The following is a 17,609-nucleotide window of genomic DNA, read 5'->3' on the forward strand; positions in this document are numbered from 1 at the left end:
ACCAAATTGTTCAAATCTCACACGAATAGAAATGAATAAAAATGGGGATAGCCCCCCCCCCCCCCCCCCCCTAGAGTTGCCACCGATGCTCAATAAGATCGTGCTGGAGTTGGTTGTGTGAATCACAGTTCTCGATCTTCCGGAAGGTCTCAAGAAATGCGGTGATCTCATCTACGTCCCTGGCAGGCTTCACACGGCTACCAACATTGTCATAGTTGTACTCAACTACAAATCCCTCTCATCCTCGATGATCATGTTGTTAATATGTTGTCAGAATCGCAAATCTTCACAATCAAAATACGTAGCTTAGCATAGGTGTTCTAGAGTACATATCCTACCAGAAAAAAAATCTGGAGGCAAAGGAGAAAGGATCAGACATTAGCGAAGAAAAGGGCCTAACCTTAGAATCCTGTTTTTTCAGTCGACATTTGTCTCGTGATTCATATGCATCATCCTGTGTCCCTTGCCTGGTTCAACGCTTAAAAGATTACAGCACCTTCTTCCTCCTCCTCCCTGTGCGCTAATCTACCAGGAAGTGGCGGCCACCCTCTAGTAGGAAAAAGTGGCCACAAATCTGCAAATAGGACGGCGCCGCCCGGGCCACAGCAGCCGCTGCGGTGATCTGGTCGGGAGAAAGTCTGGCAGTCGCGAGGGAAGGTCCGGTGGAGCTTTGGTCCATGGTCATGGCGTCTTGCAGCACGGGAACGGCGAGAGATTAGTGAGGAGAGGGAAAGAGAAGGGGGGAGAAGGGCGCTGGGCACGGCTGACCAGCTGAGGAGGTCGGCGGTGGCTTGCAGGAGCGCGAGCAACGACCGAAAGCGGGGTTGACTTGGGGTGGATGGGGGAAGCAGCGGCGCAAGGGTGCAGCAGAGGGTCTGTAGGCAAGATTCGGCTCGAATCGATCCGAAAATTACGAAGTTGCGGGCGGGGCCGCGCGGATCACTGGACGCGGAGCGCGGATCATTGGCAGACGACGTCTGCTGGCAGAATATTTGATCTGAGACGTCGATATAGATGGCAGACTATTGGCGTAATATAGGCAGTCGGATATGTTTAAGTTGATTTGATCCAAGAGTTGTGGCTATTCCATGTACATTTTGTTATGTGGCTTTAGAGGAATTTACGTTTGCTTTTTTAATACTCCTTCCGTCCGGAAATACTTATAGAAAAAATTGATAAAAATGAATGTATCTATAACTAAAATATGTCTAGATACAACCATTTCTCCGACGAGTATTTCCGGACGGAGGGAGTAGTAGTGTAGATGATGAGCCTGGATTCGTGTCCATATTGTACTTTTGATGACCTATACTTTTCAGGAATCTAGCGTTCAGGAGTCTAATAGTCATGTGTAAATTTGTTATTTAGTGTCAGATTAGTGGAGCTGCTCCCCTGACTTGCTTCGTAGCTCCCTCTCCACTTAACTGTCAGCTGGGTGTGTTGCTTGGATCTTTTGATCTGGAAAAAATGACACACTAGGACGTACACGAAAACTTTCAGGCTAGTTCGTACTCTCTCCGGATAAATATAAGAATGTTTAAATCATTAAAGTAGAAATCTAAACGCTTATATATTTTTTTTACAGAGGGAATACATTACTGAATCCTTTCCGTGCAAAAACTGACAATACACAGTTTGTAGGAAAATCAATGAGGAGCTGAACTGCAGTCTTCCCTTACCGCCCAGTAGTTCCCAATTTATTTTTGGATTTTTATTGTTATTTGGTAAGCATAGCACCTAATTTACAATGAAGTGTATCTATCAATTAAATTGTTTGACCGTTAATACAGAGCACATCCATGTCCATGTCGTCGTGTTGCTCGTCGCCCGTGTTGTTCCCGAGATCCGCCTTGAAGATTGGTGGATCGGCCTCCAGCACACGTCATTCTTTAGCATGTCCACTGATGCTTCTACAGGAAGAGAGACCCCCTATACTTATGTTTTAATTCCACATGGATAACACAATTTTTTTAATCCACATGGATAGTTCTGTAGAAAAACTGTTATTTTGTAGTCTTCTTAACTTGGCTAATGAGTATCCACTCTTGATATGAAGAGAAGTGCATGCACTTGGCTAATGTTTAGGGGCATAAGCATGATCATGTCAAAACTGCATACAAGCACCTAGTAATGTCTCTTGGCCAAGGATCTGACTACCATTCATTAGAACGTGTTAGAGCTATGGATACTGAACTCGCGATATTCCTTTTTGTCCACAGGGAAGTGTTGACTACTTGGACATGCTGGAAAGTGTTGACTGCTTGGAGGTAGTTGCTTAATGCAAACAAAACTGCTCAAACCGCTGTCAATATTTTCTGTCGAGGCGACCTGAATCTTTGAATTTATTGTCTGGACGTGTCTGGATGTACAGTAAAAAATTGGTTAGGACAAGAGGACAAGACGGGGGATACGTCTTGACACCGACGGGGCGCTCTTTATTGAAACAGAGGGCGTTGTGTTTTGGGTCGAAGGCGTGTGGTATTTTCTTCTTCCGTTGCAATGCATGGATTTTTTTTCTTAAAGGAGGAGGACCTCAGGCCTCTGCATCTGGGCGATGCATGCGGCCACTTTATTAATTATTCACATAAGACCTTACAAAATCATACAACAGTAAGACTAAAGCCACCGTTTAACCAACAACTGTCGCTACTCATATTCAGTTGATGAAGGGGCGCTGATAGCCTGGGGCTAATACCAAACAGACATCACAGCGAAACCTAAACATCTAAGTCCTGAGGTCCCAACCAGGACGCCTGCCAGGTATGGGGCACTTACCAGTCTGGCGCACTCCTCAACCAGGACACCTGCCGGGTATGAGGCCGCCGCAACCACCTGCCACCAATCCATCTTCAGAGTTGTAATGTGCATCTATCGTGCCAGGTCTCTCTGCCATCGACGCCACCACAACGTCAGACAGCATCGTCCTCCTGCGCGAGTCCATCCTCGCCCATCGAACTCCGAATCTGCACTGCACCATGCCGTCGAGATCCGTCGCCATCAATGTATAGGATGAAGCACCGCTCCATCAAAGATGCCGTCCGCTGGTGCCGCGAGGCCGAGTGCACCTCCAAGAATGCCGCCCCCAAGGGGGTAACGACACATGATTGCCGCCAACATCCGATCAGCTGATCTAGGGTTTCCCCCGGAGGTATTGAGTGGAGTTGGGAGCTTCACCTCGATGATGCCTTCATGAAGGAAACGAGGATAAGGGCATCGTCATCACCGGCTCCGGCCATCGACCGAAGACCAGGTTTTCACCCGGATCCGTCCCAAGAAATCCACCCGACAACATGTGCACCGTCTCGACTGCCTTCAAAGCCCCAGATCTAGCCGTCTAGATCCAGCGACCAACCGCAACAGCAGTGCCACCGTAGGAGCCCTGGCGCACCGGCCACTGCCTGAGTGTGCCACCACTGGAGCCTAGGAGGAGGGCTCCCACCCCGCCTCGCCAAGCCGCGAGAGCCGCCGAGATGGATCCCGCGCGCTCATCACCATCTCTGATCCGAACCACGCCGTCACAGATCCGCCTTGGACAGGGACTGCACCACGCCATGCCGCCACGGGAAGCCCTAGCTTCACCAGCCGCCACCCTCCAGGGCCGCCACCCCGGGATCCAGACAGAACATCGCCGCTGCCACCGGCCATGTTTCGTCGTCGCCGACCGGCCAAGCCGCCGACCACTGCGACCTCCGCCGCCATGGCCATGCAAGCCCACCGAGCAGCCGACACCACCAGGTCTTCCACGAAGCCCGCAGCTCTGCCGCCTCTGCCAACAACAAAAATCCGTCAAGCAAACCGGAAAGTAAAATTTTCTCACCCTCTTGCTTATTTAGACCCAAACTTTCTTTTGAAGACGCAGCAGCACGAAGCTCGCCGTACAACCCGGCACAGCGGCCAGGTAGTTACCTCCGCCGGTTTACCGAACAGTCCGGTTCAGAAACGCCGATCAGAGGTCTCTTATCCCATTGATACTTCATGCCCAAAAGCAGGTTGTTTTCGCCAGCCTCTTAACCCGTCTGATTCAAATTATCAGGGTACTTCTCACTCATCCTCTGGCGAGTCTTCGGCCACACAGCTTCCACCCCTCAAAACAGTTCCTGGGTGAGTTATGCACATGTCTTTATTCTTGATATGTTACCTTTTCATACTGTAATGATCCTTATGTCTATCTTTTCGCAACGCCAAGTCAAGACCCAGCAAGAAAGCTCGGTTGAACAAAACGGCTGATGATAATGTAGCTGCTGAACCGGAAACAACTCCAGATCTGGAAGAAACCGACGCTGAGGCAATGCTTCATGATCCGCCGCTTCAAGACCATGATTTCCTTGCTGAACAAGTGCAAGTTGATACTACAAGTCATGTAGACCGGCCAGCCAGCCCTGTCCGAACTGGTGACAAACCGGTCAGTCCAGCTAAGGACACTGATAAACCGCCAACTCCGGCAAGAGCTGCTGATGAACAAGATGATGACGTTATGATTACTGCCACTGGACACTCCACTCCAGGCAACCTTGTAGCTTTGTCAAAGCATACTGCCAAGGATGATCTCTCTGCTATCGGCAAAGGCAAATGGAATGCCGATTTTATCAAGCTTCGCCCACCTCAATGTTCAAGATATTCACTCTGGCTTCTTGAACCGTCTGTATACCAGCCGTGACTATGTAGCTAGTTTGGTAAACTTGATGAAGGAGCGATATGAGGTAACTACTGTTTTTCTCCTTTGTCCAATTGTAATTTATCGACTCCTAGTAGCCCCCAAGTGACGGTTTATGATACCAATCTAAACCGGGACTTTTGTCATAACTTAACTTTGTCTATTTAGCCTCCAGGGACCGGATTACCTTGTTAAGATGAACCGGTTCCTTAAAATTTGCCATACTGCTCTTTCGCCGGTATAGTCCCCAAGGGTCGGTTTAACTTTATAAAGATGAACCGGGACTGTAGAAGAATTCCCGTATCAATAGCTTTTTGAGCAAACACACATTAGCCCCCAAGTGCCAAGCTTAATACTTGTATTGTGCTTGGGACTTGTAAAAATTTCTGAGTAAAAGCAAATATGCATTAGCCCCCAAGTACTAAGGGCATAACTTGTTATGTGCTTGGTACTTCAAATATGTACTGTCAACTCATTATGTATCTGTCTCTTTACAGGCGGAGCTGAGCAAGAAAGGAACGCCAAACCGTTGATCTGCAAGAGAACATCAAAACCCAGCAAGCTGAAGCCTCCAAAGCGAAGGAAGAGTTGACCCGCGCTCTAAGCACTATGGAGAAACTGAAAGAGGGTTTCAACAAAGAGCGGGCGGATTGGGAGACTGAAAAAGCCGCTTTGATGAAAAGGGCTGAAAACGCAGAAGCCGCTCTTAACCCGGTGGTTGACGAGCTGACTGGTGTAAAGCGGCAAGTGCATGCTATGACCGCTGCTGTGTTTGGTAAGCATCTTGCCTTTAATACTGTCAACATATCTTCCCATGCGTTGCCGGTTTACTGATGTTTGCAATGATGCAGGAACTCGCATTAGTCATCTGGGCTCAGATGTTCAGAAGAAGCTGAAGGCTGCCTATACGCTGATAGAACAACTGTATACCGGCGCTCAATGAATTATCTGCACCGCTTCTCACAATAAGCCGCCCCCGACGTTAATCAAAGATACCTTAGATAGGCTATCTATGCTGCCTGCCCGGGTAGAAGAGCTGAAGAGGTCTGCTGCAAGGGCTGGCGCTCTGACCGCGCTAACCCGGGCAAAAGCATGGGTGCCTGATCTTGACTTTCCTGCCACGTCAGCCCTGACGGGTGGGCCCCACTTGTCATAAACATGTTTAAATCTTCTAAACTGGTCATTTTCTGAAAGTGGTAGTTTTTTTTGCCACAGATTAGTATTAAAGTGGTAGTTTTTGGCACAATTTTGTAAAGTGGTAGTTTCTAGGCACGTTTTCATGAAATGTGGTAATTTTTGGTTAAATACTCGCATGCATGCATGTATTGCTAGGTTACCATATTAAAACGGAATTGATAACGGCCGAACGTCAGATTATTGACGTCTCGCGCCGAACGACTGTTTCATCGTCGGATCTGAGCATAGATCTTAAAGTGGAAGTCCACGGTCACGTGCGACTGAAACCGTTCGGTAAAAAGTTTTCTCATTCCGAACGAATCCCCCGACCGCACTTCTTTCTTCCCCTCCTTATCCATTCCTCTGAAACACATCGCACCCAGCCAGAGACCGAGGCGGAGGCCGACCGCCGTAGATGCTCGCCGGCGAGAAGCACAACCCGGTGTGCTCCGGGTCCCGTGCGAATGGCTTGAGCTGCCATCATGGGCGCAGGCCGAGGGCTGCAGCACCTTCACGGCCATGCCTCCATCCACGCGATCCTTGCCGTCGCCAAGCTGACCGCCGCCGCCGCCATCCGAGGCTTCCATCGCCGAGCTGACCGTATCCGCCGTAGCCGAGCTGCGTCTCCTCCGTCGAGCACCTTCGCACCCGTCGTGACGGCGCTGCCCTTTTCAGGCGATGGCGTCGTCCCTTGCCTCGGCGCCGACTGTCGGTGTCAAAACCGGCGGATCTCGGGTAGGGGGTCCCGAACTATGCGTCTAAGGTCGATGGTAACAGGAGACAGGGGACACGATGTTTACCCAGGTTTGGGCCCTCTCTATGGAGGTAATACCCTACTTCCTGCTTGATTGATCTTGATGAATATGAGTATTACAAGAGTTGATCTACCACGAGATCGTAATGGATAAAACCCTAGAAGTCTAGCTTGTATGACTATGGTAATGAATATCTCCCCTCCGGACTAATCTCTCCGGTTTATATAGACACCGGGGAGATCTAGGGTTACATAGAGTCGGTTACATAGAAAGGAATCTTCATAGTTGATCGCCAAGCTTGCCTTCCACGCCAAGGAGAGTCCTATCCGGACACGGGTACAGTCTTCGGCCTTCGTGTCTTCACAGCCCATCAGTCCAGCCCATGGATAACAGGCCGGACGAGGACCCCTTAGTCCAGGACTCCCTCAGTAGCCCCTGAACCTGGCTTCAATGACGAGGAGTCTGGTGCGCAGATTTGTATTCGGCATTGCAAGGCGGGTTTCCCCTTTTCCGAACTCCAAGATAGTCTTCGGATGTAATGATTGTATCCGGACCTGTACACACAACCGCAGAGAGTGTAATATTCCACGAGTCTAATCCGCTGACAACTTTTTGCAACATGACATCACGTCTGCCCGGTCATTATTTTGAACAGTTTTTCAGCTGCCGTTCCACGTTTCGAGACGTGGTTGCCATTGGCACGTCTTGTCAAAGCAGAGATCGTGTCCTCTTATTGCGGGATTCTCATTAATACGGGCGTGGGTAACCCAACTGTGCCGTTTACACAACCCTTGGGAATAGGCAAGCTTTTAGGGTGAGTGGGGAGGCGCTTGATATTCGCGGCCTTTATAAGGGAATAAGGATTCCCTTTCTTCACCCGCGCCCTTCCTCTCCCTCAGCCCTTCCGTCCTTGAGCTCCAGGGCCCAAGCTCTAGCTTTTCCCCGTCCGAGAAAGCACTCCAATCATGTCCGGATCTGTAGCTAGAGGCAAGTGGATGGCCTCCTCCGTCAAGAAGAAGGACATCAAGGAGCTCCGGGAGGCCGGATACCTGGCCAAGGAGATTGTTCACCGACTCCCGGCCAAAGGACAGGTCGTCCCTACCCCAGAGCCCCATGAGAGGGTCGTGTTCCTCACACATTTCGTCTACGGGCTGGGATTCCCTCTCCACCCGTTCGTCCGTGGACTGATGTTTTACTACGGGCTGGACTTCCATGATCTAGCCCCCAACTTTATTCTCAACATCTCGGCATTCATTGTCGTGTGCGAGGCCTTCATCCCACCTCGCTTCGGCCTATGGATGAAGACCTTCAATGTGAAGCCGAAGGTGGTGAGCGGCCAACAAGCAGAGTGCGGAGGCGCCATGGTGGGCAAGATGCCCAATGTCACCTGGCCCAAAGGCTCCTTTGCGGAGACGGTGAAGGGGTGGCAATCAGGGTAGTTCTACATCACCGAGCCGCGCGACACCGACTGGACGGCGGCCCGCGAATTCCGATCCGGAGTTCCGATATGGCTCACCTCCTGACAAGAGAGGGTCCTGACCTGGGGTTCCTCAAACGAGCTGACTGGGCTCCAGACGTGCGTCCAGAACATGATAACCAGGAAAATCAAGCTTGTCAATGTGATCCAGGTTATGCTCATTCGTCGGATCCTTTCGTGCCAACGCCGGACTTGCTATTTGTGGGAATACGATCCGGCCAAGCACCAGACGCTACTAGAGCTCTTCGGCACGACACACGAAGACATCTGGAAAGTGCTCTTCAAGGCCGGCGAGACGCCACCGCCCACGACCAAAGATCGCGGGCTTAGCTTAAAATGCCAGGCTAATTCGGTAAGTTCTTTCATGTTTTCAGGTTATACCCTTTACTGGCATATTTTGAGGAAAGAGTCTAAGCCTTCCTATCAATGTTTTCAGGCATGGATCGAGATAGCGGGGCGGATTAACTGTCCGGCTCCGCTACCTGAAGACTAAGAATTCCCATTATTGACGAAGATGCTGTTTCTGTTGGAAATATGCCCTAGAGGCAATAATAAAATGGTTATTATTATATTTCCTTGTTCATGATAATTGTCTATTATTCATGCTATAATTGTGTTATCCGGAAATCGTAATACATGTGTGAATACATAGACCACAACATGTCCCTGGTGAGCCTCTAGTTGACTAGCTCGTTGATCAACGGATATTAATGGTTTCCTGACTATGGACATTGGATGTCATTGATAACGGGATCACATCATTAGGAGAATGATGTGATGGACAAGACCCAATCCTAAGCATAGCATAAAAGATCGTGTACTTTCGTTTGCTAGAGCTTTTCCAATGTCAAGTATCTTTTCCTTAGACCATGAGATCGTGCAACTCCCGGATGCCGTAGGAGTGCTTTGGGTGTGCCAAACGTCACAACGTAACTGGGTGACTATAAAGGTGCACTACGGGTATCTCCGAAAGTGTCTGTTGGGTTGGCACGGATCGAGACTGGGATTTGTCACTCCGTATGACGGAGAGGTATCTCTGGGCCCACTCGGTAATGCATCATCATAATGAGCTCAATGTGACTAAGGATTTAGTCACGGGATCATGCATTACAGTACGAGTAAAGTGACTTGCCGGTAACGAGATTGAACAAGGTATTGGGATACCGACGATCGAATCTCGGGCAAGTAACGTACCGATTGACAAAGGGAATTGTATACGGGATTGATTGAATCCTCGACATCGTGGTTCATCAGATGAGATCATCGTGGAACATGTGGGAGCCAACATGGGTATCCAGATCCCGCTGTTGGTTATTGACCGAAGAGGCGTCTCGGTCATGTCTGCATGTCTCCCGAACCCGTAGGGTCTACACACTTAAGGTTCGGTGACGCTAGGGTTGTAGAGATACTAGTATGCGAAACCCAAAAGTTGTTCGGAGTCCCATATGAGATCCCGGACATCACGAGGAGTTCCAGAATGGTCCGGAGGTGAAGAATTATATATAGGAAGTCCAGTTTCGGCCACCGGGAAAGTTTCGGGGGTTATCGGTATTGTACCGGGACCACCGGAAGGGCCCCGGGGGTCCACCGGGTGGGGCCACCTATCCCGGAGGGCCCCATGGGCTGAAGTGGGAGGGGAACCAGCCCCTGGTGGGCTGGTGCGCCCCCATGGGCCTCCCCCTGCGCCTAGGGTTGGAAACCCTGGGGGTGGGGGCGCCCCACCTGACTTGGGGGGGGGGGAGTTTCCCCCCTTGGCCGCCGCCCCCCTGTAGATGGGATCCCAGGGGCCGGCCCCCCCAAGGGGCCTATATAAAGGGGGGAGGGAGGGCTGCTGTACTCTAGCTCTTGGCGCCTCCCTCTCCCTCCCGTGACACCTCTCTCTCCCGCTTGCGCTTGGCGAAGCCCTGCCGGGATCCCCGCTACTTCCACCACCACGCCGTCGTGCTGCTGGATCTCCATCAACCTCTCCTTCCCCCTTGCTGGATCAAGAAGGAGGAGATGTCGTTGCTCCGTACGTGTGTTGAACGCGGAGGTGCCGTCCGTTCGGCACTCGGTCATCGGTGATTTGGATCATGACGAGTATGACTCCATCAACCCCGTTCACTTGAACGCTTCCGCTCGCGATCTACAAGGGTATGTAGATGCACTCCTTTCCCCTCGTTGCTAGTAAACTCCATAGATGGATCTTGGTGATGCGTAGAAAATTTTAAAATTCTGCAACGATCCCCAACAGTGGCATCATGAGCCAGGCCTATGCGTAGTTACTATGCACGAGTAGAACACAAAGCAGTTGTGGGCGTAGATGTTGACAATTTTTCTTGCCACTACTAGTCTTATCTTGTTTCGGCGGTATTGTGGGATGAAGCGGCCCGGACCGACCTTACACGTACGCTTACGTGAGACAGGTTCCACCGACTGACATGCACTAGTTGCATAAGGTGGCTAGCGGGTGTCTGTCTCTCCCACTTTAGTCGGAACGGATTCGATGAAAAGGGTCCTTATGAAGGGTAAATAGAAATTGGCATATCACGTTGTGGTTTTACGTAGGTAAGAAACGTTCTTGCTAGAAACCTATAGAAGCCACGTAAAAACTTGCAACAACAATTAGAGGACGTCTAACTTGTTTTTGCAGCATGTGCCTTGTGATGTGATATGGCCAGAAGATGTGATGAATGATATATGTGATGTATGAGATTGATCATATTCTTGTAATAGGAATCACGACTTGCATGTCGATGAGTATGACAACCGGCAGGAGCCATAGGAGTTGTCTTTATTTTTTGTATGACCTACGTGTCATTGAATAACGCCATGTAAATTACTTTACTTTATTGCTAAACGCGTTAGCCATAGAAGTAGAAGTAATCGTTGGCGTGACAACTTCATGAAGACACAATGATGGAGATCATGGTGTCATGCCGGTGACGAAGATGATCATGGCGCCCCGAAGATGGAGATCAAAGGAGCAGAATGATATTGGCCATATCATGTCACTATTTGATTACATGTGATGTTTTATCATGTTTTGCATCTTATTTTCTTAGAACGACGGTAGTAAGTAAGATGATCCCTTATAATAATTTCAAGAAAGTGTTCCCCCTAACTGTGCACCGTTGCGAAGGTTCGTTGTTTCGAAGCACCACGTGATGATCGGGTGTGATAGATTCTAACGTTCGCATACAACGGGTGTTGACGAGCCTAGCATGTACAGACATGGCCTCGGAACACACGCAATACACTTAGGTTGACTTGACGAGCCTAGCATGTACAGACATGGCCTCGGAACACGGAAGACCGAAAGGTCGAGCATGAGTCGTATAGAAGATACGATCAACATGAAGATGTTCACCGATCTTGACTAGTCCGTCTCACGTGATGATCGGACACGGCCTAGTTAACTCGGATCATGTTTCACTTAGATGACTAGAGGGATGTCTATCTGAGTGGGAGTTCATTGAATAATTTGATTAGATGAACTTAATTATCATGAACTTAGTCTAAAATCTTTACAATATGTCTTGTAGATCAAATTAATGGCCCACGTTGCCCTCAACTTCAACGCGTTCCTAGAGAAAACCAAGCTGAAAGATGATGGCAGCAACTATACGGACTGGGTCCGGAACCTAAGGATCATCCTCATAGCTGCCAAGAAAGATTATGTCCTAGAAGCACCGCTAGGTGAAGCACCCATCCCAGAGAACCAAGACGTTATGAACGCTTGGCAATCACGTGCTGATGATTACTCCCTCGTTTAGTGTGGCATGCTTTACAGCTTAGAACCGGAGCTCCAAAAGCGTTTTGAGAAACATGGAGCATATGAGATGTTCGAAGAGCTGAAAATGGTTTTCCAAGCTCATGCCCGGGTCGAGAGCTATGAAGTCTCCGACAAGTTCTTCAGTTGTAAAATGGAGGAAAATAGTTCTGTCAGTGAGCACATACTCAGAATGTCTGGGTTACACAACCGCTTGTCTCAGCTGGGAGTTAATCTCCCGGATGACGTGGTCATTGACAGAATCCTTCAGTCGCTTCCACCAAGCTACAAGAGCTTTGTGATGAACTTCAATATGCAGGGGATGGAAAAGACCATTCCTGAGGTATATTCAATGCTGAAATCAGCGGAGGTGGAGATCAAAAAGGAACATCAAGTGTTGATGGTGAATAAAACCACTAAGTTCAAGAAAGGCAAGGGCAAGAAGAACTTCAAGAAGGACGGCAAGGGAGTTGCCGCGCCCGGTAAGCCAGTTGCCGGGAAGAAGTCAAAGAATGGACCCAAGCCTGAGAGTGAGTGCTTTTATTGCAAGGGAAGTGGTCACTGGAAGCGGAACTGCCCCAAATACTTAGCGGACAAGAAGGCCGGCAACACCAAAGGTATATGTGATATACATGTAATTGATGTGTACCTTACCAGTACTCGTAGTAGCTCCTGGGTATTTGATACCGGTGCGGTTGCTCATATTTGTAACTCAAAAGAGGAGCTGCGGAATAAGCGGAGACTGGCGAAGGACGAGGTGACGATGCGCGTCGGGAATGGTTCCAAGGTCGATGTGGTCGCCGTCGGCACGCTACCTCTGCATTTACCTACGGGATTAGTTTTAAACCTCAATAATTGTTATTTAGTGCCAGGTTTGAGCATGAACATTTTATCTGGATCTCGTTTAATTCGAGATGGCTACTCATTTAAATCTGAGAATAATGGTTGTTCTATTTATATGAGAGATATGTTTTATGGTCATGCCCCGCTGGTCAATGGTTTATTCTTGATGAATCTCGAACGTGATGTAACACATATTCATAGTGTGAATACCAAAAGATGTAAAGTTGATAACGATAGTCCCACATACTTGTGGCACTGCCGCCTTGGTCACATTGGTGTCCAACGCATGAAGAAGCTCCATGCAGATGGACTTTTGGAGTCTCTTGATTACGAATCATTTGACACGTGCGAACCATGCCTCATGGGTAAGATGACCAAGACTCCGTTCTCCGGAACAATGGAGCGAGCAACCAACTTATTGGAAATCATACATACTGATGTGTGCGGTCCAATGAGTGTTGAGGCTCGCGGTGGCTATCGTTATGTTCTCACTCTCACTGATGATTTAAGTAGATATGGGTATGTCTACCTAATGAAACACAAGTCTGAAACCTTTGAAAAGTTCAAGGAATTTCAGAGTGAGGTTGAGAATCAACGTGACAGGAAAATAAAGTTCCTGCGATCAGATCGTGGAGGGGAATATTTAAGTCACGAATTTGGCACACACTTAAGGAAATGTGGAATCGTTTCACAACTCATGCCGCCTGGAATACCTCAGCGAAATGGTGTGTCCGAATGTCATAATCGCACTCTATTGGATATGGTGCGATCTATGATGTCTCTTACCGATCTACCGCTCTCATTTTGGGGCTATGCTTTAGAGACTACCGCATTCACTTTAAATAGGGCTCCGTCGAAATCCGTTGAGACGACACCGTATGAATTATGGTTTGGGAAGAAACCTAAGCTGTCGTTTCTAAAAGTTTGGGGATGCGATGCTTATGTCAAGAAACTTCAACCTGAAAAGCTCGAACCCAAGTCGGAAAAATGCGTCTTCATAGGATACCCTAAGGAAACCATTGGGTATACCTTCTACCTCAGATCCGAAGGCAAGATCTTTGTTGCCAAGAACGGGTCCTTTCTGGAGAAAGAGTTTCTCTCGAAAGAATTAGGTGGGAGGAAAGTGGAACTTGATGAGGTGATAGTCGCCCCTTCCGAACCGGAAAGTAGCGCAGCGCGGGAAGATGTTCCTGTGGTGCCTACACCGACCTGGGGAGGAAGTTAATGATGATGATCATGAAGCTTCGGATCAAGTTACTGCTGAACTTCGAAGGTCCACAAGGACACGTTCCACACCAGAGTGGTACGGCAACCCTGTCCTGGAAATCATGTTGTTAGACAACGGTGAACCTTCGAACTATGAAGAAGCGATGGCGGGCCCGGATTCTGACAAATGGCTAGAAGCCATGAAAACCGAGATAGGATCCATGTATGAAAACGAAGTATGGACTTTGACTGACTTGCCCGATGATCGGCGAGCCATAGAAAATAAATGGATCTTTAAGAAGAAGACAGACGCGGATGGTAATGTGACCATCTATAAGGCTCGACTTGACGCTAAGGGTTATCGACAAGTTCAAGGGGTTGACTACGATGAGACTTTCTCACCCGTAGCGAAGCTGAAGTCCGTCCGAATCATTTTAGCAATTGCCGCATTCTATGATTATGAGATATGGCAAATGGACGTCAAAACGGCATTCCTTAACGGCTTTCTTAAGGAAGAATTGTATATGATGCAGCCGGAAGGTTTTGTCGATCCTAAGAATGCTAACAAGGTATGCAAGCTCCAGCGCTCCATCTATGGGCTGGTGCAAGCATCTCGGAGTTGGAACATTCGTTTTGATGAGATGATCAAAGCGTTTGGGTTTACACAGACTTATGGAGAAGCCTGTGTTTACAAGAAAGTGAGTGGGAGCTCTGTAGCATTTCTCTTATTATATGTGGATGACATACTATTGATGGGAAATGATATAGAATTCTTGGAAAGTATAAAGGCCTACTTGAATAAGTGTTTTTCAATGAAGGACCTTGGAGAAGCTGCTTATATATTAGGCATCAAGATCTATAGAGATAGATCAAGACGCCTCATTGGTCTTTCACAGAGTACGTACCTTGACAAGATATTGAAGAAGTTCAATATGGATCAGTCCAAGAAGGGGTTCTTGCCTGTATTGCAAGGTGTGCAATTGAGCACGGCTCAATGCCCGACCACGGCAGAAGATAGAGAAAAGATGAGTGTCATCCCCTATGCCTCGGCCATAGGGTCTATTATGTATGCCATGCTGTGTACCAGACCTGATGTAAACCTTGCCGTAAGTTTGGTAGGAAGGTACCAAAGTAATCCCGGCATGGAACACTGGACAGCGGTCAAGAATATCCTGAAGTACCTGAAGAGGACTAAGGATATGTTTCTCGTTTATGGAGGTGACGAAGAGCTCGTCGTAAAGGGTTACGTGGATGCTAGCTTCGACACAGATCTGGATGACTCGAAGTCACAAACCGGATACGTGTATATTTTGAATGGAGGGGCAATAAGCTAGTGCAGTTGCAAGCAAAGCGTCGTGGCGGGATCTACATGTGAAGCGGAGTACATGGCAGCCTCAGAGGCAGCGCAAGAAGCAATCTGGATGAAGGAGTTCATTACCGACCTAGGGGTGATTCCCAATGCGTCGGGCCCGATGACTCTCTTCTGTGACAACACTGGAGCTATTGCCCTTGCCAAGGAACCCAGGTTTCACAGGAAGACCAGGCATATCAAGTGTCGCTTCAACTCCATTCGTGAAAGTGTTCAGAATGGAGACATAGATATTTGTAAAGTACATACGGACCTGAATGTAGCAGATCCGTTGACTAAACCTCTCCCTAGAGCAAAACATGATCAACACCAGAACTCTATGGGTGTTCGATTCATCACAATGTAACTAGATTATTGACTCTAGTGCAAGTGGGAGACTGTTGGAAATATGCCCTAGAGGCAATAATAAAATGGTTATTATTATATTTCCTTGTTCATGATAATTGTCTATTATTCATGCTATAATTGTGTTATCCAGAAATCGTAATACATGTGTGAATACATAGACCACAACATGTCCCTGGTGAGCCTCTAGTTGACTAGCTCGTTGATCAACGGATAGTCATGGTTTCCTGACTATGGACATTGGATGTCATTGATAACGAGATCACATCATTAGGAGAATGATTTGGTGGACAAGACCCAATCCTAAGCATAGCACAAAGATCGTGTAGTTCGTTTGCTAGAGCTTTTTCAATGTCAAGTATCATTTCCTTAGACCATGAGATCATGCAACTCCCGGATGCCGTAGGAGTGCTTTGGGTGTGCCAAACGTCACAACGTAACTGGGTGACTATAAAGGTGCACTACGGGTATCTCCGAAAGTGTCTGTTGGGTTGGCACGGATCGAGACTGGGATTTGTCACTCCGTATGACGGAGAGGTATCTCTGGGCCCACTCGGTAATGCATCATCATAATGAGCTCAATGTGACTAAGGAGTTAGTCACGGGATCATGCATTACGGTACGAGTAAAGTGACTTTCAGGGGGCGGCGCCCCCCCAGGGGGCCTATATAAAGGGGGGAGGGAGGGCTGCTGTACCCTAGCTCCTGGCGCCTCCCTCTCCCTCCCGTGACACCACTCTCTCCCGCTTGCGCTTGGCGAAGCCCTGCCGGGATCCCCGGTACTTCCACCACCACGCCGTCGTGCTGCTGGATCTCCATCAACCTCTCCTCCCCCCTTGCTGGATCAAGAAGGAGGAGACGTCGCTGCTCCGTACGTGTGTTGAACGCGGAGGTGCCGTCCGTTCAGCACTCGGTCATCGGTGATTTGGATCACGACGAGTACGACTCCATCAACCCCGTTCACTTGAACGCTTCCGCTCGCGATCTACAAGGGTATGTAGATGCACTCCTTTCCCCTCATTGCTAGTAAACTCCATAGATGGATCTTGGTGATGCGTAGAAAATTTTAAAATTCTGCAACGATCCCCAACAGTTTCCGGCACCTTATGAGGTGCCGGAGAAGAAGGCCAAGAAAACGGCCAAGGGGGCCAGGAGGGGCCCTCGCTGAAAAGGCGCTTCGGACGTGACGTCCGAAGACGAGACCCACTCTTCGTCTGCCGAAGACGACGACGAGGAGGAGGAAGAAAATGACTCCCCTCCTGAGGGGGGAGGAAGAAGAGAGCAGCCCCCACAAATTTGGAGGCGAAGGCGCCCAAGAGGGGGAAAGGCTCCCTCACGGATAACTCCGCGTGGGATATCGATAGTAGTCCGGAGCGACCTCCCCGGACCAAGCCTCGGGCCACATCGTAAGTACCAAAATCCTTGTGCACGTCCAAACGTCTGGCCTTTCCGCTTTGTAATATTAATATGTTTAAATTATGTCATTGCAGTCCGGCCCGTGACAGTTCTCTGCGATCCTCAACAGAAGGTTCGCTAGATCCAAAGGAGAGGGCTAGCATGTCACCGCCGCCTGCTCACTCTCCCCCGGCCAAGGGTGATGACGAGGTGGTGTCCCAAAGGACCTTCCCAGGTCAGGGAGAGGCTCTGGAGGTCGTCGGACGCGTGGGGGAAAAAGCCCCCATGGGGACCGGTGACGGGGGTCAAGTTCAATTCGGCCCCCAGCCGGATACTATTCCAGAGACCTACATGGCTCCAGAGTCAAATAAGCAGCCTTCCCCGGAAGGAGGAGGTGCGCCTGTTGCGCCGGTGTCCTCTGTCCAATCAGAGGCACCAGATAATCTGCTGGAAGCACTGTGAGGCGCTTCCATTGTGGATGAACACCGTACCCTTATGGGCACAGTGATCGAGAAGGTTCAGTTCGTCAAAAGCGGACTGACCGAAGCCTGTGCTAGCCTTCTAACAGGCTTTGAGGTAAGTAATGTAATTGTAGGAAGAATGTCACAGTGTAGACAGTAGCCCCTGATGATCTGTTCG

The sequence above is a fragment of the Aegilops tauschii genome, chromosome 1 (genome assembly GCF_002575655.3).
Source record: "Aegilops tauschii subsp. strangulata cultivar AL8/78 chromosome 1, Aet v6.0, whole genome shotgun sequence".
NCBI classification, from domain to species: domain Eukaryota; kingdom Viridiplantae; phylum Streptophyta; class Magnoliopsida; order Poales; family Poaceae; genus Aegilops; species Aegilops tauschii.